The sequence below is a fragment of the Artibeus jamaicensis genome, unplaced genomic scaffold (assembly GCF_021234435.1).
Source record: "Artibeus jamaicensis isolate MK-2021 breed Jamaican fruit bat unplaced genomic scaffold, CSHL_Jam_final contig_465, whole genome shotgun sequence".
Lineage (NCBI taxonomy): Eukaryota > Metazoa > Chordata > Mammalia > Chiroptera > Phyllostomidae > Artibeus > Artibeus jamaicensis.
The window spans coordinates 4,935,095-4,958,489 of NW_026521843.1; the positions used below are offsets into that span (position 1 = coordinate 4,935,095).

The 23,395-nt window shown below is 47.3% G+C and overlaps 1 long non-coding RNA gene across 1 annotated transcript in view; it reads right to left on the minus strand.

Annotated features, from left to right (window-relative positions):
• Nucleotides 1-17,603: 17,603 nt before the first annotated feature.
• LOC119053984 (uncharacterized) overlaps nt 17,604-23,395 on the minus strand; it is a 30,535-nt gene continuing 24,743 nt past the window's right edge. Inside the window, exons 8-9 of the long non-coding RNA XR_008391925.1 lie at nt 22,661-23,241; nt 17,604-18,079 (exon numbers count right to left, since the gene is read on the minus strand). This is a non-coding gene — a long non-coding RNA (uncharacterized LOC119053984). The remainder of the gene's footprint in view (nt 18,080-22,660; nt 23,242-23,395) is intronic.

Here is a 23,395-nt window from a genome sequence, read left to right on the forward strand (position 1 = left end):
TTTCCAGTAACAACTGCTAATGGAGGTATCACTGGTGCTGGGGACTCTCTGCTGCTGAATTTCCTTTCGACCCCAGGTTTCTGGGAGGTGTGTCATTAGAAAATAGCTGTGCAGGGTTTGAGGCCCACCAGTGGCTTTTGTGAGGGCGCAGACAGGCCGATCCAGTTTCTTTGCTCTTTCACTGCCTGTGATTAAGCGAGAACGGGCCTGCTGCCTAATGAGCGGCTGTCTGAATTGCGTTCTGTCAAAGCTTTGCATGTGGGGCTGCCGGGGGAAGGAGGTGTGGGCACACACTCCCAGCCTGTGCGTAATGAGCCTCCACCTTGGTGGGGACCCAGAACCAGCGAGCTCATTCCCTCCCCCTTGATGTCTCAAGGCTTGGAACCAGCCGGAAACCTTTTATTCTCTAATCTCTTTGGGAATAGGTAGCTCACCCCCTTGTTACTTAATCCAGATCTGGGGCAGGGCAAGGGGCCTGGGCCACCGGGAGAGAGGCAGGGAATGGGGAAGTAGCTGGCTCAGGCTTTGAATCCTTATTCTCATGCTGGCAGTCCCTGAGCAAATCACTTTTATAAGGACCATTGAGAGGATTAACTGAGGGGGTGTGTCAAGAGTTTAGACCTGTGCCAGGCTGGAACACTGACTATTACTATGATCAGCTGAAGGCACCATAGGGTGGAGTTCTTTCAACTGGGGGATGGCACTGGAGTTGAGAATTGATCGGGTGCATTCAAGGAGAGTGACAGGGACCCACGGAGACCCGTCCCCTGCCTCATCCCAAGCAGCTTCCCTTTTACAGTGTTTCGTGCGTAGTTCAAATGTGGATTTATAGAAAGAAAGACAAATGTTCTGTTCTGCTGCTAGATATGTTTGAAACTATTGGTCAATTCTTACTCTCAGCGAAGACCTGACAAAGCAACTAAGGTCCTGAGAAATCGAAGACATCAGGAGTCACCCAGAGAGTAGGCAGTGGACTCAGAACGCAGGGCCAAGGTGTGCGGGAGCTCGATAAATGGGGTCTCCGTACACATACCAGGGGTTCTGCTGTGCACCCAATTCCGCTTCATTGTAATCCTAGGGCTTTCCCACGGTGGCCAGTCCATTCTCTTCAGAGACTAGCTTGGTGGCCAATCTTTAATGGGTGTCAGATGATAACCTGCAATAATTATGAGTTATACAGCAATACATTAAATGTTTGAACTAAAGTGCTTAGTCATTGTGCTTTTTAGAGGCTCTTATTTATACAAATTGGATGGTTGTCTTGTGTCCCAAGGGCAGGCAAAGGCCCTGTAATGCAGCTTGGGACACTGAGAGCCTCTCTGAGCCCATGGACAACCCTTGTCAAGTCTGTATCATTTCTGTGCACTCAAGTCCCCAGGGTCAATGTACATGCTCTCACTGTGGGAAACCTAACTTTGAAAGAAAGACCTGGCCTAAGAGATGAAGGGAAAGGGGGAATAGGGACCAACATCTCTTACTTAATCCATCAATTATTATTATTATCATCCAGCATTTCAAAACAGGTAGCAAATGTCACTCAAGGGAGCCTCCAAGAGACCAGATTAATTGAAGGATGCCATCCAGTGAAGGAGTGAACACCAAATCCTATGTCTGAACCCAGTTTCCTAATCCCTATAGCCGTTCAACCCTGGCAAAGGAAATGGCTCTCAGCACAGAGACCGAAATGCTGAAACCTGGAAGCTGTGACTACAGCCCCCTCTCTCCCCTCCCACCTGTTCCACCAATGTTTCTGCAGCTGGCAGAGGAGTTGTCCAGGAAATCATCCCTGTACCAGCTGACGCGGGTTATGTAGCAGGGTTGTGCAGTTACTTCAGAGAAGCTATTGACTTGGCATCCAAAAGTCTGCTATTGACTGCATCCTGCAGTCTTGCAGCATCTTCCCCCACCAGAATGTTGGTCCTCAACAGGAGAGGAGGGCCGTGCCTTCAGACTTTTAGGCACCTGGATGCTCGGATCCCAAACCTTTGAATCAATGCACCATGGTGCAGCAGGGACCCAGATTTTCCCAACCAGGACCCTGACTTCTCTATAGCAGACCTGCCTTTGTGGCACATTCAGTTATCTTTGAAGCTCTACATGAAGTACCAGATCCTGAGTTTGAACATGAACATTTTGTGTTCTGCCACTAAACCAAGAACAGAACACCTCAGTGAGCTACCGAAGAGGCCCTCTGGTCTTCACACTTGGCTTTCAGTTGCTTGTTAACTGCCCTCAATTTCTCATTGCGCGTCTGAACTGCAATGAGAGATGGCACTCAGTGCCATCCCATCATCCTTGTGTTCATTCTCCGCCCATATTTTCCAAACACCGATCCGTGCATTGGCTGGGCTGTATCTCTTTACTCAAAGCTGCCTCCACTGAAAGCTTCAGCACCTGTGCCCCCACTTTGTACTAGAGACCCCTGTGCTCTGCCTGCCTCCTGGTATGGAGTCCTCGGGGCAGCTGGGCGGTGTGTGATCCAGCCCCAACCCCTGTCTTATCATCTGCTTTCATGGACTACCCCACTCTTGGTGTCACTATGTCACTTGCGTCTTCACTGAGCAGAAGCCGAATTAGAATCGTTAATGCAGGAGATCTACTGGCGAGAAAGCCCTGGGAAAGGAAGCTGGAGGAGGCAGGGCTGGGCAGCCCGCCCACAGCCATGTGGTCGGCAGAGCCTGGGCCCTGGTGCCAGCCCCTTGCTTAGACAGTGGCTGGGCCATCTGGGGAAGAGCAAGACCTCAGCTCCAAAGCTGAGCTGGACGAGAGCAAGATAACAGCTGTGAGCTGCCGACCGGCGTGATCCATACCATTTGTGAGGTAGAGCAAGCAGATGACTCTTAGGGAAACAAAAATTCCACTCCAAAGATCTCGTTTCTCAGTTTCGATATGTCCTGATCACTGAGGTCTGGCTCAGGCTCCACAGGAGCGTGCGAGCTGGTGGGAGAGACGTGAGTTGAAGGCTTTCCATGTTCCAATGCCGATGGGATTCCCAGCTCTCTGATCACTCCTGGTTAAAAAGAAATGGATTCAGACTTCAAAGGGAAGTACACATCCTGCCTGGAACACTCCGGCCCTAGGAAGGAGAAACAATGGGGTGACATCCTCAGGCAGGCCTTTTCTTTTCTGGGAAGGAAGTGGAGATCTCTGGGGCCCGGCAAGGTGATGGAACCCCACCCCCCACCTCCCCACTCCCACCCCCGGCTGGGGAGGCCTGGGGCCCAGAGGAAGCTGGGAAGGTGGTCTGGGAGGACTTGATGGGGAGGGGTCTGAAGGGATGCGGGAGGAGGAGACCCCCTTGGCCTCTTGAGTTTTGTGGCTATTTACCTTCTGCTGTTGGCACTGCTGTCCCCACAGCGCTCTGGGAAGCAGAGACAGGGGGAGGGGGGATTTGTCCTGCCAGGCTAGCTCTCGGACACACTGATTATCGTCTTTTCCCAAGAACACAGAGCCAGGGCCAGGGCCCTGGTCTTCTGACGTCTAGTCAAATGCTCACCTAGCTGAACCAGACTCAGAGTGTGAAAAAGAATTTTGAAATGTAAGTTCCTCAGTAATTATTAAAATGGACACATACCTTAGGTCTTCTCTGTGACCTCAGTGCATAGGTACTGTCTTTACTGATGTGCTACTTGGATGATACAGAAACTTCAAACTCACCTGGTGTGGTCCCCATGGGTGTGGATGAGGACCCTGAAGGTCAGGGAGGGAAAGGAACTTAGTAGCTGTCCTTACAATGTGGTCCTTCAAGGCACAACTCCAGAGTCACCCATTCCAGAAAGCCCTGCTGGAACAACCACCCTGCCCAGGGGCCATGCTCTACGTCCGGACTGTGGTCCCCTTGAGGGCCGGGCCCCGGCTAACCAACTCCTCTCTAGTTCCAGTGGCCCACGCAGGTCTGGGCACAGAGTCAGGATTTGTCAAATGTGTGTTGAACAAATGAAGATGGACTAGAGACATTCTCAGGGACCAACCGGAGAGCTGGGTCTCCCGTGGTTTTCAGAACACGGGAGTCTGATGGCAACACGGCAGCTGAGATGATTATGCCAAGGCGGGGAGGATGAGCAGGGAGGAAGGGCAAAGGATAGCTGGTGAGCTGGAGAAAGGATCCTTTCTAAAAGTCACTACCGTTTTCTTCATTACATAGGAGGGTTTGCCATTTTTAACACACTGGATCCAGCTGGCAGCTGGGTGGGGCAGAGCTGTAAAGACAAAGAAGAGCCGTGAGCTGATAGGCTGTCTCCATTCTTCCCACCCCTTTGGGGCGGAACTCCAGAGTAAACAGGCTTCTCTCAGGCACCGGAATGCACTTATTCTTGGACCTTCATGTGCCGTCTGAAAAGTGACTGGTCCTCAACAGGTATGAGGGCTGTCCACAAAGTGTCCAGCCACAAATTATGAAACATAGAGACATTTATTGAAGAAGATACAAACTACAAGAAACACTGTACAGAGGACAAGGCACCTCAGTTCCCTTCAAAGTAGCCACCTTGGGACCTCATACAGTTCTTCCAGCATCTCTTCCACTGTTTGAAACACTGTAAAATGTTTTACTGGAATCGCCATCAGCTGCCCCATTGTATTTTCCTGAATCTCATCGATGGTTTAAAATCTCTTTCCTTTCAAAGGTGATTTTAGTTTTGGGAAAAGCCAGAAGTCACAGGGTGCCAAATCTGGGCTGTAGCGGGGCTGAGTCATCTGGGTGATTTGATGTTTTGCCAAAAAAACTCTGTACGAGACGTGATGCATGACCAAGTGCATTGTTGTGACGAAGCTGCCCATCACCAGGTGCCCATAGCTGCAGCCTTCTGAATCATCCGAATAACTTCCACACAAGAATGTTCAAATTTAACACAAAATCTGATGCAGATTTGTTCCTCTACTCGCTCAGTCATTTTGAATGCCATGACCACACAGTACACATGCTCGCTCAATGGCGTCTATCACCCCCACCGACTAATTCAGTGAAGTTGTCATTGTCCATGTGTGCACACTCCAGTCCACTCTCCTTCGCTGCCAGGTTACACTGGTGTTGTGAAAACTATTCTTATTATGCCAACAAGGGCTGGACTTTTCCCAGGCAGACCTCGTATTTGCAGACAGACTGAGCACTAAGTTTCACAGACTGTTTCTTCCCAAAGCCAGTGCAGCTCAATGCCTTTTTGCCAGAGGTGTTATTCTGGAGAGAAATGCAAAATTTATCTCAGCACAAGGAAGTGTTTTTCATGTGATTTTCACAATGTTCACCAGGGTCAGTATGAAATTTGCCGAGATGCTGTCCAGCCCAGGGAGATCCTGATGCCACTCCTGGTAAAGGAACCTCTGAAAGGACAGTTGGGTTTCCCTTGGGAAGAGTTTGGCCATCTTTACACCCCACCCATTGAGCTGGATTTTCTGATATTTTCCCCAAGAGTTTATCTTCAGTTTATTTGCATAATGAGGAGAACATTAAACTCTATTTTCTGTAGTTCATATTTTTTAGAATGCATATCTCTCATTTTCTAAGTATAAACTTGCTGTGTTATTAAACATACATTTCGAGCCTCACTCATATCGTCCACCCCAGATGAGATTCTGACATTCACCCATAGGAACCCTCTTGGTGGGTCTTAACCTGCCAGCTGACCACAGCAGACCACTGGACTCCATCACCAGTGTGGGGTCCCGGGGGGATTCCAGTGGCCCTTGGCAATCACAAGGCAGTGTGATGCATGAGAAATGAGAAAAGCAGGACTCAAATTCTGAATGCTGCTACTCTTTTCAATGCATGAGTTTGGGGAAATCCCTTATACTCTCTGAACTCACACGTGATTGACAAGTGTTTTGCTGATTTTTGAAATACTCTGTTCTGAGAGCTAGCCTGGGGGGAGTGGTGGGTGGGAACTGCAGACGTCACCAAAACAGGTGGGCGCAGGCTGAGGAGGAGGAGCGGCCTGGCCTTTCTCTGCCATTGGCATTGCTCTGTTGCATGTTACAAAGGATGGTCTCCAAGGCACTGGCCTTTCTGTCAGCTTACAGATGCCTTGCCCAGAGAGAAGGGCCTGGATATTGCATCTTTGATATAAGGTACAGTTGGTAGTTCTGACCCATAAAGGCTATTGATTCGGCTTCCCCGTGGCCTATTTAGCTCCCCTGACAGAGGTATACCATCAACTCACCTCCATGTGATTCTGCTGTTGTGGTGAGACCTGGGTTAGCAAAATCGTCACTCTTCACTGGTAATATTACAGCTAAGTCATCCCATAGAGATTCCTTAGAGATGTATGCATTAATTGTCTTAGATCACTCCTTCATTGATACAATCATGATATACAACATTCAGGATAGAAACCAAAAGACAATGGGGGAAAGGGTAGATAGCATAGAATCTATCCTAAAGTCAGCGCTGACCTCCTTCTCCATCTCGTTTCCTCCTTGCCTCTCTCCCTTTCTCCCTCCTTCCTTCCATTGTGTATTTATTCCATCAGACATTAAACCAGCAAATATCCCTGACAACATTTTCTGCATTGTGCATTGCTCAGGAAATACAGACATAACAGGCATGTTATTCCTGCCCCTAAGGAACTCAGGGTCCAAAGGGGACAAAAAAGTAGACCATGACAATGCTCTGTGAGAATTTCTGTGACATACGTAAGCTTCAGGAGTGACAAAGCCACTCGATCCAGCCTTAGGGGAGGCAAAGAAGGACTCACTGGAAAAACAGTACAGCCAGACTGAGACCTGAAGAAGTGAAGGGTGACCAGAAGGCCCACTGGTCAGAGACGATGGCATATTTCCAACTGAACATAATCAGTTATGAAATGCTCTGTGCCTGAGTAAATGAAATGAATGAATGAATTAGCGAAAACATACCTTTCCTGTCAGCAACCTCTCAAAGTATTTTTTCTGGTGTTGTAAATTGTATACAGAGATATAATAAGCAATGTGCCTAGGATCAATTTTATCACGGGCACAAATTGTTCCTGATTGCATTGTGCAAGTCCCTTCAGTGTCCCCAGTAGTGTATGTTCGGCACCGAAATGGGCAGCATGACCTTCCAGAAAACATAAAGCTAAATGAAGGGAGGTAGTTCCACGGGCACTGCGGCCATCTAGAAAGACTCTAGAAAGATGCCTCTAGATTTGAGTCTTGATTGATTTCCTAGGATGAAAATTCCTGCCAACAGAATTACAAAAGGCTCTTGTTGCTGAGTTTGCTGAGAGCTGGGCCTCAGTCTTTAGTTTTGGGGATGCTTGCATTGTAGAACAAGCCAGGGGGACAGCCCATGTTGGCCTGAATCAATGCAGGGACGATTGGGACAAACTCCAACCCATGCCATCAGCTCAGGTAGTTCAGCAGACCTTTGTCCACTTGGGCCATTTGTCCTTCTGGACTTCAAATCTCACGCAATAACCCATTCTCACTTAGACTCACAGTTTATGTTGCCTGTATTGTAACAGTTGAAGAAAATAATTTCATCCTGTTTCCCAAAAAGCTTATTTTCTCACATTTACTGAAGAAAAACAGAGCCTCCCATGCTAGAGACTTAATAGGTGTCGAAAACATAGGAACAGAATAAGATGCTGTTGGTTTGACTCTGGCTTTGCCTCTTTGAAGTAAAAATGTACCAAGTTACTTGATGTTTCTGTGTTTCAGTTTCTTCATCTGTAACTTGGGGGTGATTATCACCTACCTCCTATGTCTATTGTGATATTTGCACAGGACAGGAGATTTAAGTGATGCAATAATGTCTTGCTATTATTATCAGGTGCCCAGGTTTGGGCTCTTTTTGATTACTAATTTCCTTCCTATGAATCCTAGGAACCTTTGGGACAAACATTTGCTTAGGGGAGAGAGAAAGACTCATAACTACCAACTGGTTACAGATGAGTCCGTGGTCTCCCTGGGAGGCCTTGGAAGGGAGTCTGTGTGTTCTGTGCACCCTGCAGACCTTCCTGCCGGACTGTGCTAGGGCGTTCTGGGCAGCACGGGACCAGGGCCAGGACTGGGGTGACCTCAGGTGTCCCCATGGTTAGCAGTTAAACCACTCAGGAGAGATCCTATGGAAAACAAGGATCGGAATGCCAGGAGGTGTTGCAATATTATTTTAGAAGATTCATCTGCTTAGTATTATAGTTCCCCTCACTTCACCCTCAGAGGTTTTGGACTCTGTTCTGGTGTAAAAATTTTTTTCTGTTTAGAAAGAGTTCCGCTCATTGCTCATTACTTTAGCAGACTGCACACTGGGAGAACTTGTTTACCCTGCTAAGTGAGTCATCGATATCCTGCTCTATACTAAGCCACGGAATGGTAGACTTGGACGGATCTCAGGGCTCCACTGGCTCAGCCTCCTCGTTTTACCAGCTGGGGAATGGAGGTCCAAAGGGGAGAGGGGCTTGCAAGGAGTCACGCCACTGTGGACCTGGTCCTAACAAACAGGTTTCCCGACCCCAAGTCTTGTGTGTAATTGAGTAAATGTAACAGACATCTACAAAGTTTGGGAGGGACTTGGTAGAAAGGAAACCATGTTGGAAATGATAGACGTCATGTTCTAATTTGATGTTTCAGCAGCTATGGAAGAAATTCATACTTAGGGAGAGCAATATGACACTTAGTTAAGGAGGCACAAATAGAAAATAAATCCATCATCATTCTGCCTAAAAATGTTTGTGTGCTTACTCCACGGGCACCCTGTGTAGCCCTCGGACATGCAAGAGAACAGGGCAGATACGAACCCTGCTCTCACCAAGGGGTCTAGGGACCTCTCGCATCTCCATCTCAGGTGCTCCTCAGATTGCTTACCTGGAGTACTAGGGTCTCACGGAGATGCCCCCAGGTCTTCTGTGAAGCTGCAGAGGAGATCAAGCTGGGTTCCAGTCTCTCCCCACCCACTCCATCCCCAAGTCAACTACAGAACTGCCCTGTTATCTCCTTCCACGCTGGGACTTCCGGTAAAGATGGCACTGGAAGACAAGGTTTCTTTGATTAACTCACTAAGTTGGTTCATGCTGCCTTCTATTACTTAGAAAAACCTTCACCTGTAAGTGTAAAAACTCAGCTCACATGATCTGGAGAGCAGAAGCAATAGAGCTGATTGGAAACCGTCGGCTGCATCAAGTTTGAGGCTCAGCCAGGTCAAGGGGCCCAGGCATTCACAGGGCTGTGCCCTCTGTTTATTGCCAAAGAGAGATAAGATCCAAGAACTGAAGTAAGAACATCAGGGTTTCCTTCCTTCCTTCCTTCCTTCCTTCCTTCCTTCCTTCCTTCCTTCCTTCCTTCCTTCCTTCCTTCCTTCCTTCCTTCCTTCCTTCCTTCCTTCCTTCTTTCTTTCTTTCTTTCTTTCTTTCTTTCTTTCTTTCTTTCTTTCTTTCTTTCTTTCTTTCTTTCTTTCTTTCTTTCTTTCTTTCTTTCTTTCTTTCTTTCTTTCTTTCTTTCTTTCTTTCTTTCTTTCTTTCTTTCTTTCTTTCTTTCTTTCTTTCTCTTCCTTCCTTCCTTCCTTCCTTCCTTCCTTCCTTCCTTCCTTCCTTCCTTCCTTCCTTCCTTCCTTTTTCTCTTTCTTCCTTCCTTTCTCTCTCGCTCGCTCTCTCTACTCTGCTTATATCTGCTTCACTTCCTTAGTCACAATCCACCTCCAAATAACAAGGATATGACTGTTGGCCGTCCCAGATTTATAACTTCCAGCAGAAAAGAACATTTCCTCTCTATATATGCATATAGCCATCCAGGAAATAATATGATTTGTTCTGCTTGGGTCTCTTGCTTATCTCTGGATGAATCAGCGGAGCCGGGGCACAGGGGCACTTGTACTGGTCACTCAGTGCTCAGGCGCCATCTCCTGAGGAGGGACCTGGGCACTATGATTGACGGTCCCACCTGCACTGAAGACAATGGCCTCATCGAAAGAAAGGATGAGAATGTGCAGGTGGGAAGACCAAAGCTATGGTATCCCAGTCTACTACCACCTTGCTTTCTCTTTAAGTTGATAGAAGAAGTATCTACCACCTTATTGTACTTATTTTTATTCATATTGACTGAATTGCCATAATGATTTCTGGCAGCTCAAAATAATGCACGAGAAAGATAAAATTCAAACCCTTGATGTCGAGTTAAAAAGGCAAAATGGAATGATCTTCACGTTATTCTTAGATGAACTAACTGGGCAAAGACATGCAGGCTGAGAACAGAGTTTAGTCTTGACTTCCCAGCATTCCAGTCAGACAAGGGAAGAGCGGGCCCGTGACTCTCACGGTCTGATATTAGAATCTAGTTGCCAAGGGGCAAATGAGTTTTTTCTCACTTTGAGGTCTGAGTTTAGTTTGTCATGGACACTTTTGTCTATGAGGCATTTGTGTAACTTTTTTGGTTCATTTTCGATTTTCTAAAAACCGGTAGATAATTCTCCTACCCCATCTCTGCAACTCTGGATGGTTCTTTTCTAAGCCTTTTGCCCAAAATGGATAGAGACAGCATCTTTTAAATGGGTGTTGTTCAGGGAGGGCCCCACGCTAGTAAGAGAGGTGGAGACTGTGAGGAAGGGGACTGTGCTAAGGGCTAAAGGATCAATTTGGGTGTTTCGCAGCCGCAGGAAGAACCGGTGACAACCCTCTTCTCTTCAAAGGGAGATGTTTGTTCTCTGTTTCAGTAAAGAATCCTGGAACTGGAACCATAAGAGTGCATTGTAAATAAGGTCTGTTTCATCTAGAAAGTCACTACAAAGGGATCATCTCCAGAAAAGTCTGACATCAGTACAATGCTGGCTGCATTATACTGCATTGTCATTCTTTGGATAAGACATGCAAATAAAAAGCCATCTGTTCATTTTCTAGGTAAGAGAGTGCATGCAAATTCCACAAAAGGCAAACAGCCCGGTGCACCCACAGTGCAACCGCCCTGAAGGCCCGGCAATCTGGATTCTGTTTCTGGCTCTGCCCTTGTCGGTGACATGCCTCCATCAAAATCCCTTCTTATTTAAACTTTGTTTTTGAAATCAGCAAAGTACTAATCCTGACTTATGTGATTACTAAGATTTCCTCTGGCTTTAAATGTCTACAGCTAAATAATATTTTTCTTTTTATTCATGTTGTTATTTTTTTAGAACATGTCACTTAAAAAAAGATTTTATTTATTTATTTTTAGAGAGTGAGGAAGGGAGAAAAAGAGGGAAACATCAGTGCTGCTTGTGCGCCCCCTACTGGGGACCTGGCCTGCAACCCAGGCATGTGCCCTGACTGGGAGTTGAACAGGTGACTCTTTGCTTTGCAGTCCGGTGCTCAGTCCACCAAGCCACACCAGCCATGTCTAAATTACATTTTTAACAGTACAGATTGTAGAAAGCTATGCCTACCTATCTGATTATTAAGCGACAATATTGCTATCCACATGGAGCTTTCGGAAATTGGTCTTGTGAATTGGCAATAAATCTCCCATTTCCAAAACACTCTTGTTTTTCTGTTTTTCTCTTGACAAAACTGACATTTTGCTGAGAAAGATTCTGAATGTCTCTTGCTCTTAATAGTTTGCTCTTTATGAACAGCCCTCCTCCTCAAGATACACACACACTCAGGATTCATTTTTCTTAAAGATCTCTTTTCTCTGTAGCTTCTCCGTATGACATGCACTTAGCTCTGCCCATCACGAGAGCTGTCCCCCAACACTCTGCCCAGACAGCGGGCCTCCCAGAGTGCAGGTTCACTTTGGGAGAGGACGTTCCAGCACAAGAACAAGACTTACCCTCTAAAGCTGGTTCCCCCACCTCCATGAGGGGCATGTGTTGAAAATGGGGAAGAAAGACTTCATCTAAAACAATTGAGATTCTTCTTCCAGTTCTGCCAATGAGCTAACTCGGTGTATAAGATTTGCCGAGCCCGACAGGCCACGTGGTGGTTTACAGCACCCTTCCACACCTGGTATTTCCCACGGCCTTCACAAACAGCCCTGCGAATGGGCAGTGTGCCCCATGCGCTCTAGAAGACCTGTGCCAAGACAGCCCTTGGAGAGGAGGAGGAGGAGGAGGAGAACCAGGTCCAAGTCCAGCTCGCACGAGCCCGCTGCAAGAGCGTGGACTAGCATTTTCAATCCCTGGGACTCAGTCTCCTCGCGGGTGAACCCGGGACCATAACCCCAGTCCAACTAATTCACAGGAATGAGTGTGCTCCGAGAACACAAATGCCATTCATTTTCTACTGACCAGAATCCAAGTCTCTTTCAATAGCTCAGAAACATGGTCAAATATCAAAGGCCTGAATTTAGCAACTCCGAAAGCCCGAACGGGCCAAGCCCCACACAAGCTCTGCCTTCTCCTCGGAACAAGGTGGTATTAAGGAGGAAGCCCAGAGCTGACCTGGGACTCCATCCAGGGGGACCGGAGGGTGGAGGAGTGAACTGCCCATTTGGAAGTTTGGTGTGGTTTGAGACTCCATTTGCGAAAAGGAGTTACTGACGATGTAGGAGAAACATTTTTGTGGATACGAAAAGTGGAGATGAAATAGGAAAAAAACCCCTCATGCATCTGAAAATCTTACAAAAATAACAAATGAATAAGTTATTGAAAAACATTGGAACATGTTCTTTCTCGGTGTAACTCTTGAGTTCTCTTCCTGCAGCTATTCCTCTTAGTCATCTTCATTTTTTTAAGGTATTTATTTGGAGTCTGTTGCTGCTGGCTTTTCCCAAGACAGCATCTGAGTACGCCTACCCCCTAAGCCTTCAGCCTGGGCCTGTGCTGTCTCTCAGATCCCCCCATACTGCCTCCCAGAGCCACCCACACCCCCTGCCTCAGCCCCCTCCAGGAAGCTTGTGAGAACCCCTAGCCTCAGACCACCGACATTCAAGCCTGCCCATTGACAATCGGCAGGTCTAATTCCTCTGGTGCAGAGTGCCTGACAGCTGATACTGGTTGATCCCTGTAGTTTGGAGAGGGTTGCCAGATTTAGCAAATAATTAATCCAGATGCCCGGTTAAGTTTGGGGTTCAGATACGTAAATATTTTTAGCATAACTGTGTCCTGGTGGTACTGGTGACATGACCTTGGGTAAAGAAGCAGAGTGGGGATCACGTTCCCATTCTACAGAGCAGGAAACTGAGACCCACGAGGGGGAAGGATGCTGTCTGTGATTACACAGCGAGACAGTGGTATTGCCGGAATTTGAAGCAGGGCGGGCTGACCTCAAAGCCCAGGCTTTGCCATGGCCGGCGCAGCCTCTGCTAAACGTAACAGTGTATCTACAGCACTTGGCAGTTTTCAAAACACTTCCAGGTGCATAATCTTAATTAGTCTTCACAGGAACCTTTGAGATCGGCTTCACAGTTCATTTGTTCAAAGACACTTTTTTTTTCCTTTTTTTAACACTTTAACCTCTCTGAGTTCATGATGTATTTTACTGTCAGCTGTGTGTTGTTGTAAGTGGCTGGGTTTTTTTTTTTTTTTCTCGGAAGAGCAGAAAATAATGGCGTCTTGGATTCCAGTCAATGAAACGTTATTATGTATTTTCTGCAGCTGAAGAAAGAGGCCCAGGGAGCTCAGGTCCCTAGAATAAGGTGGCAGACACTGTAATTAAACCTGTCTTCCTGACCTTCTCTTCCCCTCCCGTTGAAAGGAAATGACACAAACTTTGTCCCCAAGACACACAATGGAACAAGGGTGGGTTGGGGGAGGCTGCCAGATATCAGATTTCTGGAGGAGGGTGGAGCCCATGGCTCCCTTTCCCTGAGTTTTCGGTGTACATCTAGAACTTAAAGACTGGGCATTTAAACGGAGGATCTGGCAAGGGATGGCTTTCTTGCTTTTGTCTAAATCTTCCTGAGGAACGGCACCGAAGAACCTGCTGTGTAAGGCAAGCGGAAGATGCGAAGAAGTGGGAGACAGAAGCCCGCCCTGGGAAAGCCGTCCTGGTCCCGGCCCGCCAGCTGGAGGGCGCTCCCTGAGATGCGCGGGCTGCCGGCCTAGACTGGTCCTGGCCCCAGCGCTGCGTGACTCAGGGAGCCTCCTGCTCCCACTTCCCCTCCCAGCCCCGCTCTGCTGTCTAGACTGAGCTGGAGGCGATCGTTCTTGGGGCCGGGCCCACATTTCCCAGCTTGCATTCACAGAACCTCATTCCAAGTGTTGTATTCCTGGGCTCAAAACAGCTAATAGCAGGAGGGAATCTTCATTAGGGAAGAGAAACACATTCTGCAGAAAAAAGAGGAGGAGGAGGAGGAGAACAGTCCCGCACTGCCTGCAAGCAGACAGGTCTGAGATGGAATTGATTCACACTTTCAGAGCTTAAGGAGTAAGAGACATCTGCCAGAAAGATGATCACTTCAGAAGAGATGATGCGAAGGCTCGAGAATTAAGGGCATTCCACGTGGTCTTTCTTTTAAAGAAAAAGAGCTTAAAAGTGGAAGTCTGTATGGGTCTAAATTACAACACAATGACTACAGTGCACAACCGTATTGTGTACTTGAAAGCTGTGAAGAGAGGAGATGGTAAAAGTCCTCACCGCCCACAGGAAATGGTAACCATGGGACCCATGGATGTGTTGACTTCTGTGGCAGCCATTGCCTGGTGTGTGCATATACCAAGCATCATGCTGTATGCCTTAAGCTTCCATAAGGCTACCTGTCAATAATACCCCAATAAAGCTGGGGTAGGAGAAGAGCTCATTCCAGATCAGAAGCCCACCCGCAGATGGCCCCCTGTGTCGGTAACAGGCAGACGTGTTACACTTGGCCTAGGCCCTCAGTAATAAACCACATCACCTGAGCTCGCCTCAAGCTTCCTGGTCAATGTTAATGTTCTCGTTTGAGAGACAAAGGAACAAAGGCTCAAAGTCGTCAGTGACCTTGCTCAAGTCGCTCAAGTTGACAGACTGTTTACGGTAGAGTTGCCAGCGGAGCCCGGGTCTTGTGACTTCAAGGCTACGTTCTGTCTACTCCTTGCACCCATAGCTACGAGCAGGAAAAAAGAGAAAGAGATCAAGTCTTGTTGGGTGAACCTGGGGGAAAGTTAGGGAGGGTTAGGGAGAGTGAAAGGAGGGTGGCAGAGCCTGGAAGAGGCTTCAGAATTTGCCCCGTGACCTGTAGCTGCTGACCGGATGGAGTGTGTAGAGCAGGTCTGGATAAGAAAGGCAGAGGTCGGCTTCAGGAAAGACGTCTCAGGGACAGCTGGAGGCTTCATGTAAGAACTTGAAGGCTTGCTGAGACCAGGGAGGAGGTTCTGGAATAAGAGACCTTTGGTAGTAAATTAGAGGGGTAGGAGGAGGATTGTTACCAAGATTTATCCAAAAATCTTGATGCAGAAACATCAGGGTTTTCTTTTTTTGTTTATTTAATAGCATTCTACTCTCCGCAATGTAGCCAAAGTTGCCCAAAATGGCATAATGGAAAAAGAAAGATGTTTAGGATCAGACACAACTGGGCTGAGTCCAGGCTGCCCCACTTACTGATTTTTGCCTGAGACAAGTCACCCAGGCTCCCTGATGACCAGCTTCTTCACCCGTAATGCAGAGGCAGTAGAGGCTCCCAGGGTCACGCGCACACCACTGATCAGGTCACTCCGTCCTTGGGCTCCTGGATTGGGTGCTTGTTCTGTTACGGTCCCTCACACTGCAGTTTAGTCTCTTCACCTGTCTCCCCTTTTTGTCGCTTGGCTCCTTGGGATCAGTGTCTGGCAAAGAACAGACCCTCAAAGTGGAATGTTGGGGAAGAAGGATGCAGGAAAGATGGGAAAGAAAGGATTTAGCTCAGCAAACTCTAGAAACCTTTACTCCAAGGCCTTCAACCTTTTCTCCCCTTCCAACCTCCCAGCCCTGGTCACAATCCCGGCCTCCAGCCCACCTGCCCACAAAGTCTGACGGGAAAGACTTCCAGATAAACTGCAAAGTATATTTTCACAGGGAGTAGTGCGTTTGCAATCATTAAACTTGGTGGTTTTTCAGCTGACAATGGTCTTTCGCTTTCCTTGTCATCTCTCTGGAGTTGAGCAACAACCCGCTGTGATGAGAGAAGACCACGTTTTCATTGTACAGATCCAGAAACTGAGTCTCAGGCAGGCCACACAGACACTAGTGACAAAATCGGAACCGGAAGCCGAGGTGTCTGACTCCCTGTCTCTGCGCCTCCCTGTGCTTCAGAGATGATGCTAAGCTAATAAGCCCACAAATAATGATAGCAGAGTAGTGTCGCCGACACCTTGGCTGTGAGTGGGCTCCCCTGGCAAGGATGGGAGCGCTGCACGGCCCCCATTTCCTGCACACTCATCAGACAGGCTCAGAGGAGAGCGGTCTTGCAGGCCTGACTCGGAAGCTGAATCACTGCAAGCCCCGCTGTTGGATGGAAGGGAATGGCGTGGGTGGTCGTGTCCCAGACAGAAGACTCTTGGCCAGATGGAGACGCGCCTGCAAACTTGGACGGGGCTCTGGTTGTTGCCGGATCTCTGGTGCTGCTCTCTTTTGATTAAATGATAGTGGAAGAGGCAGCAGCCAGGAGGTGCCCACCACTCATGGAGTCCCTGGACCCTCAGGTGGGGACATCTCCGATTAGCAACCAGGCCAGCCGGGGAGGGAGGGGGACCGGGGGAGGCTGGGGCACTGGGAAGTACAGACACACCAGTTCTTTGTAAGGAAATGCAGGCAGTAACTACAGTGTGGCAGAGATGCTATTTATACAACACCCATCTGCTGAACATTCTGGGTGCTTCCCTCCAGACATACAACTCAAATACAGCAAGTACTTATGCTGAAGCTGAGGGCTCCCTCCCTCATGGCTGAATTGCCCACTGGCGTCTGGTCCAAAATGTTGTTACTTGAATGGAGGAATATTTGGAAGGACTCACTCTTGCCCCAGTATAATCATGATAATAATCAGGGCAGCCTCAATATTCTGTACTGTGTGCTAATCATCAGTAGGTATCACCATACGCATGTATGGGAGGAAATGGGGCTTCATCAAGGTTAAGTGACTCATCCAAGGTCAGATGGCTCTGACTGGTAGACCTGCGGCACTTCTGCCTAGGCTGGGGTCACTCAGCCAGTGGGTGACTGAGTGCAGTTGGAACCAGGTGTCTGACCTCAAAGCCCAACTGGCTCTGTTTCCCACCCTGAACCCCATGCCCTGCCCCCCTAAACTTTCCATCTACTTCCTGCTCCTCTTCTCAAGTCCCCAGGGGAAGAGAACCCCTGAGAGTGGTCCACAGAGGGAGGCAGCAAGATTGCTGCTCTCGCTGGCCCAGCACTGAAGTGTCAGATGGCTTCAGTCCTCTGGAATTTGTAAGCAAATGCTCTGCTTTTGTCTTTGGTAAATCCAAGCGCATATTTCATCTTCACAAAGCCCTACTGGGACCCTGAGCACCAGGGGCTCCTCCGCCTGTCACCTCCGCTTCATCCGCGCGCTTTCTCTGCCTGAGCACACCAGGAAGTGCCCGCGGCAGGTGCGTCCATTGCAGGACCGAGAGCCCCGGCTCCTCGATGCTCTTCCACCCCGCAGGGAGTCCTTTGGGAGCCTGGGCAGGGTCAGGAGAAGCTCTAGGAAGCCATCTGTTTGGGTTTGCCCCCAACCCTGTCTAGGATGGAAAGGAAAGAGCCAGAGACAGGATCTCAGAACTCCGCTGAGTCCATTTATAGACATGAATGAAAAGAGAAAATTATGGATCTATAAATCTAACCAAATTTGGAAAAAGTCCCAGGAAAATAAGCACTAAGTGCTTATAAATTACTTTAATCTGATGAGCAGGAAGGAGAGGAGGGACCAGCAGAGGGAGGAGGGAAAAATGCATAAAGGAAGCCAGCATTCACTAAGCATCCTGTGTGGCTTGCACCGTGCTGGGCGCTCTGAGACCAGGATGAGAGAGAGACTTTGTTTGTAGTTCAGATTCATCATTCAATGATGTGTGATTTTTGGCAGGTCATTTCCCTCTTTGGACTTCGGTTTTCCATTCCAAGGAGTGTCGGGGCAGATGATCTCCAAGTTCCTATCCAGGCCTGTGCCGTTAGAGACGAGGAGTGTTCCTTCTGCAATGACTGCGAGTTGACAGCAGCAGGATCCACACCTCATCATTTCACACGAGGGCAGCTGCAGGCTTGGAATGCGTGCTGTTCTTTCTTCTTACACAGGACCAGAATCTGGCCACCTGCCCGGGAAAGACACCATGTCATTAGAAGATCTGAGTCACCAGTAAGGATGTGGGGGAACTAAGTAGGTGAGAGGAGATCAGGTAGGAGAAGAGGGAGCAAGGAAGCCAGAGGAGACAGGACAGGTGAGGTGACAGAAGCAGAGAGCAGCCAGGATGTGCCTGTAGGACAGACCTCAGAGTCCAACTCTCTCACCCACATGGGTTTGCTTTATTTAGTGGGATCACTAAGTACAATGGGCTAAGGTAGTAAAGAGAGGTGCTCCTTGAGTTACAGTGGGGTTACCCCTGATAAACCCTTGGCACATTGAAAATGTCATAAGTCAAAAATGCACTTAGGACATCTAACCTATCGAACGCCATAGCTTAGCATAGCTTACTCAAAATGTGCTCAGAACACTTACATTAGCTTACAGCTGGGCAAAATCATCTTGCTGCTGTGGCCCAGGGTCATGGGAGAGAATCCCATTGCATAGCACTAGCCCAGGAAAAATGCAACATATGAAGTATGGCTTCTACTGAACATGTATTACTCATACTGTCGTAAAATAGAAAAAATTGTAAATCAAACCATGATATGTCAGGGGTCATCTATGCCGTCAAAGGATTTGGGGTCTAGTCCCTGATCTGTGACTGACACATAGACATGTCCCTTTCTCTCATCCTCTATATAATCAGGGATGTGCAAGGCCTTTTCCATGACCTTCTTACACAATAGTAGTGTCTTGTTCCATTACTGTGGTGCCCTGCAGAATGCCTAGGACCACTTCATATGAACAACTCACTCTGCCATGTTGGTTTTCTTACCTCTTATCTTTCTCCAAGGACCCAAGTCATTTTCAACAAATGGTGCCCCTCTTATAGATGGCTGATTTCAGTGGAATGTCCCCTCTTCCAGAGTGACAGGGTGCTACACTAAGCTTCTCTGCTCAACTACCTCACCCCACCCCACTGACTCTTCTGTAACATACCTGAGTCTTCTTGTCCACTATTTGGATAATATTCGTAGAGTGTGTTGCCAAGGAGATTCCTGGGTCAACTGGGAATTGAACTAGATGTTCTTTGAGATTTCCTTATATTTTGACATAGAAAGATATGAATCTTTTCCAGAATCAGGAAACAGATCAAGGCATGACTTCTAGGAAACCAAGATCTCTAGAATATTGAAAAATAAATATGTGGCTATGGCTTATTTTATTTTATTTATTTTTTTGTAGAACTAGGTAATGAATTTGGAAGAACACTAGTTGGGGAGTCTCAGAAAACAAGGAAGCAGGCAAAAAGGTAGACAAGGAGGAAGGAAGGAAGGAAGGAAAAAAGAAAGAGAGAAAGGAAGGGAGAAAGAAAAGGACTGAAAGAAGGAAATGAGAGAAGGAAAGAAGGAAAGTAAGGAAGAAGAGTACCATATAAAGAGGGACATAGGGGGAGTCTAAATAAAAGATGTAAAGAGGAGAAAGCAGGAAGAGAAAAGAGGAAAGAGAGAAAAAGGAAGCGAGAAGAGAAGAGAGAGAGGAAAGGAAACCAGAGACCAAAGTACTGCTGGAGGACATGTTTCCAGGCTGGGATGCTGCCCGCCCTCCACGCATAGGCACCCGTCCCCCACCAGCATGACTTCCTCTGAGAGAGAACTTCTGTGACTGCAGGACTGGCGTTCGGCACGCACTCGCTGGGGGATGCTGCAAGTGGAATGACTAGCCCTGTTTTTTCGCCAGTGCTGTGCCCAGAGTAACAGGCTGCTGGAGTGTACAGTTCAATGGATGGCTTGCTGACCTCTTGGACTGCCTGTGGGCTTGACTGTGCATTTGAGCTTCTCGGCAAAGTGGGAGAGAACGAGGGAGTGAGCACTGCAGGCGCAGGCTCCTGATCACTATAAGGAGCCTTAGCAAAGTGGTGGAATGGTAGGTACAGTAGACAGTTTGGAGAAGGGAGGTAGCAGAGCCTTGTGCAAAGTTCCTTCAGAATCACCTTTATCGATTTTATTAAAAATCATTTAATCCACTTCTTTTTTTCCTTGTTCTTCTCTACCACCAATAACTTTATTAGCTGTTTTGGTATTTAACCTATTACTTAATTTACCAATTAAAAAATTTTATTTAGTTATTTTTCAAGTACAGTTTTTTGTCTATTTTTCCCATCCCAGCCTCCCCCACCCCTTGCTCCCCTCCTCCCTCCCATTTCCACCCCCTTAGTTCTCATCCCTGTGTTCTTCCTATTTGTTCCTCTAAATCCCTCCCCCTTTTCCCCCTTAACTTCCCTTCCCTCTCCCCTCTGGTCGCTGTCCCCTTGTTCTCTATTTCAGTGTCTTTGCTTTTTTTTTTTTTTCTGCTTGCTTGTTTGTTTTGTTGTTTAGCTTCCTGTTAAAGGTGAGATCCACTTCTTTTGACATAAATGAATCCCGAGCTTTGGCATCAGGCAACCGCAAATGTAAAGCCTACTTTATTCTCTCTTGAGCACATAATTTAATCTTCCAGACTCAGTCTTCTCACCTGTTCAATGGTTGTAAATACTTGCAGAGCTTTCGAGAATTAGAGATGGGCCGATGGCTTCCTGGTGTGCTGACTGGCGCCTAGCGGATGCTCAGCCACCCCTTTGAGGATCTGAATCCATGTTTTTCTTCATATTTCCACCTGAGTAGGTGCACCAAGCCATATAAATTATGGGAAAACAATTATTTACTTTAAAAGCTAAAGAAGATCTTATGTGACCAATGTATCCGGTGACCAAAGGCGCCTCACCAAGCATGTTCATTCACTCGCTGAGAGGTGGATGGTATTTCAGCCTCATGTGTTTCCTACCAACTGTCCGGTGACTTAGCTACAGCGACAACTTGACCTGCGTTTCACATGTCACTCACTCTGGTACTTCAGGTGTTGTGCCGGCAGCCTATTCACATGCTTTTCCCACCAAGCTGAACTCCAGTAATTTGCTTTCTTAATGCACAGTTTTTTACTCTCTTTGGCACACTTTTGGTTTCCTTTCTTGAAAGTTTGAAAACTATTTTTGTGTTCTCCCATTTCCTGCCTTTTCTTACCGATTTCTCTAAAGAGATTCAGCTGTTTACACCATCTGGTCAGAATCTCAAGAATTAAAAAAGCGGTTTTAGTGATAAGAAACTTCATCTGTCCATGCTCCAGGTATGCAGGTGGAAATTGAGAGGACAGAACTCTCACACCGTGTTCCACTGTGTGAAGCTATTGTTTCACGTGGGAGGGCTTGGTGGTGGTGTTGCACAGCCACATGCACATATATAGAGAAATATATATAACACACCAGGAATGAGGAGCTCAAATCGCTAATTTTACCCCTGCCTGTATTGACAGTGAGACCTTAGAATACACATAGTCCTGGAGAGCAGATCATATTATTCCAACTTTATAGATGAGTCTACTGAGGTGCAGAGTTGTTGCTTTTGTCTCGGTATCACATTTCTACTATAAAGACCAGAAAGTATTCAGATATAGTCTTTTTGGTCTCCAAGCTGAGAGCTCGAAGTTTGGACTTCAAAGGAGGCATATTGATGTGCCTGCATAGGTTTGAGTCCCCTGGCCATGCGGCCTGCTCCTCCTGGTAGGTGCCCTGCTCCAGTAAAAGAGAAATTTGGCATATCTGGTCCATTCGTGGGCTTCATTCACTCTTAGGTACCATATGAGGTTTCATCCACGTTATTCAATCAACTTCACCTCGGGGCAGCCTTGTGCCAGGCATAGCTTAGACACTTGGGATAAAGATATGAAAGTGATAGAATTCTCTCACATTGTGAAGTTACTATAGCAATAGTTTTGGGGAGGCAGAATGGAAGCAAACCATTCAATAGACAATTTCAGATGAATAAGATGAAATTCAATAGTTTCTGAGCCTGGGAAATGAATAATCTGATTTTTGTTTTTGGAGATACCACTCTGGCTTCTGTGGGGAGCATAATTTGCAGGGACAGGAGAGAAACCAGAAAGGGTGCTTCTGGTTACTGCAGTCGAGCAGGAGGAAGAGGATGGCATCTTGGTCTGGGTGGTGGCAGTAGAAAGAGAGGTCTGCAAGGCTTCAGGGTGTGCGTCCGACAGACGGTGCATCCTGATGACTGGATGCGGTTGGTGGCTGGTCCTTCTTCCAACTATCTCAATGGATGATTTCTAAAAGTCAAATAGAATGCATAACCAGGACCTGACAGGAGCTGAAAGGTGAGAAGGATTTGCAAAGGATAATGAGAGACAAGAGACAGGGGGAGGGGGGACCAGCAGAGACCTGATAGTGAAGAACAGGGAGTGAATGGTCAACAATGTCAAATGATGCTGGTGATCCACTAAAGAAGAGGAAATTGAAAAGAATTAGCTCAATGAGTAGGAGAGACAGCAATTAGAGTATTGTGCCTGGTTCAGTGAATGTGTGTAAGAAGAGGAGTGAGAAAGGAAAGTCACACGTGACTAGGACAAGGGAGGAAGTGATGTAGGGCAATGAGAGGATAATGCAGAGCCAGGTCTCCATGCTGCACCTAACCACCCAGCAGGATGTTAGAGCAAAGTTCCTGAGGGGGTGGCGGAGACTAAGCCACAGCAGAATACTTCTGTCCCACAGAGCAGTACTTACCTTCCAAGACAGTGGGACCCCTTTCCTCTCAGGAGACTTCTCTTCTCTTTCTGAGTTCTTGGCTCCTCTTCCTCTCTCTCCACACCCTCCTTCTTCATTGTGTTTAAAGTGATTGCTCAGAGCCGGTGTTAGAAAGGAAGCCCGCTAATTAGGTAACTTTGCACTCAAGTGTTGGTGAAGAAAAGCCTTCACACATTTCTTGGGGTGTGTGCATTTTTTAAAAAGCAGCATAAGTAAACCCAACTGACATTCAAATAAGTTATGGGTTCTTCAGACAATGCGAAAGGTGCTGTAATAAGTCTGGGAGGGGTGGACTGAATTTAGAGATTTATGACCAGAGAACAGGTAGGTATCTGACTTAAAACCACTCTGGGAACATCCACTTTGTTCCACCATTCCTGAACTCAGGCTCGTTCATTTAGAATCTGCTTCTGCTCCTTGAGAGCTCTTAATTAGAAAATGTGACCATCTTTAAGACTGGAAGAATCCCACTCAATATGCATTTTATCAAGTGTTCTAAACTTTTTTTTTTGCATTCTTGGTTTGGGGGTGGTGGAGGATCCCAAAGCAATGCTGGGAGGCTGAACAAGAAAAACAGAAGGATTCAATTAGAAAGAAAGCTCCAGCATCATCCCCTGGGACCACCCTGCCTCATTCCTACAAGAGATTCCATCTTTGAAATGTCTTCTCTGCAGAACTCCCATCCCCACCCCCCTTGAAATTCCGCAGCTGTGA